Source organism: Danio rerio, chromosome 16 (genome assembly GCF_052040795.2).
Source record: "Danio rerio strain M-AB ecotype USA chromosome 16, GRCz13ab, whole genome shotgun sequence".
In the NCBI taxonomy this organism is placed as follows: Eukaryota; Metazoa; Chordata; class Actinopteri; order Cypriniformes; family Danionidae; genus Danio; species Danio rerio.
In genome coordinates, this window is record NC_141036.1 from 14,524,338 (window position 1) to 14,526,183 (window position 1,846).

The following is a 1,846-nucleotide window of genomic DNA, read 5'->3' on the forward strand; positions in this document are numbered from 1 at the left end:
ATGAAAGATACATGACCACATAATACATTTGAAGTCAACGCTCCCAGATTATTAAATGTCCTGTTCATAAATATATATAATTTTAATTAGATTACGCTAAATATGAACACTAGATTAATGTATCATAAAGTGATTTATAAACTCACTATAAAATATGTAGAATTGATACACTTACCAAATAATTCCAGATATGCAAAAGCCCAATTGCAAATTAATCTAGATTCATTTAATTAAAAAAATTAAAAACACAAGTTGTTGGATACTGTAATGGTTAATTGTAGCCTAGCTATACGTTTTCATATAGAGATATGCATTTGTTGTTTTGTTTATATATAAATTTGCATTTTGAAAATAACAAAATGATAACCAAACAATACAGTGTAATATGGAGTAATGATATGCTTTGATAAGAATGCAGAGGTATTGTTACAATAAATATTATAAAACAATAAGGGATAAACAATATGATTGCTTGAGCAATGCAAACTTCATTGGTAATATATACACTGTACTGTATAGCTATATGAACTAAAATGAGTAGACCATTTATAATTGTGAGTTTCTATATGCATTTATAGATATATGATAGTTTAATTGTTTAAACTAGAAAAGGATTGTATTATATTGATTGTAATTGAAAGCAATGCAATTTTAAAATTTAAAATAAAATCAATTAAATTTTCAGATCTGTTTAGATTCATTTTAATATTTAAGAAAGTCAAATTTGGAGGAATAATGTAGTGTAGTTGAAGTGTAGATTTGGCTGACAACCCAGACCATGCAAGTATATTGTCTAATAATCTATGAGAAAATATATATCTTTAAATAATTATAAAAAATATAATAATTACTCCCTTGCTGAGACAAAAAGGCAAAGGAAAATTAGCCTACATAAGACACTTTCTTTTGTAGGTTAATGTTCTTTTACTCTTTTGTTGATGTAAAACATGTAGCTGGCCTGCACATAGTTAGCTAAAATTGAGTCAAACTAACACATTGCTGTTATATTACACCAATTTGTTTGTGTTGACATACACTCATATCGACCTTAATCTAATAAATAAACAAAAAGGTTTAAGTTTCATGTTTGTTATTGTTTAAACACGTATTTAACATAGATACCTCTTCATGGTGTTGCATTTGGTTGGGTGTGATAAAGTTCTGGAGGCTTAAAATAATACTGTACTGCCTCTCTCTACTGGACACAACAGGAACAACAGGGGCGTAAAACTGCCTGGGCCGTTAAACTGCTTGGGCCCTAGATCTGTCTGGATCCAAGTCTGCAGCCTCCCCCTACTCCTATATTCTTGCAGATATGAGAGAATTGAAGTCAAACTGTAATCACAGAAAAGTGTGTGTGTGTGTGTGTGTGTTCAAAGTTCAATGTTTATAGACTTTAAAGCCTTTAAATACAGCATTTGCAAATTAATTTTGTTTTAGTTGCACTTTTAAAATGTAAACTCTCAAAACTATAAAAGTTCAAATTATTTTAAATTAAGGTTGCAGCAAACATTGAAAGGTTTTTTTTCTTTGAGTACAAACAAACTTGCTGTATTTTCACATTGATCGTCCACCTGCAAAAAACAGTACGCTTTCATTTAAACTGCAGCTATGATAGCAAATCACGTGAAAACAGACTTCTTGTATTTTCAGATTGCAAATATGGACTGTGTAACTGCAAGCGACACTTTAGTTTAAACTGCAGCTATGATTGTAAATCACGTGCAAAAATACCTGGCAAGAACAGTCTTCACATGAGCGCATGTACAAGAACGCATATTGAGAAACAGCCCATATTTGGAATGTGAAAATACAGGAAGTCTGTTTGTGTAAAAAAAAAAAAACT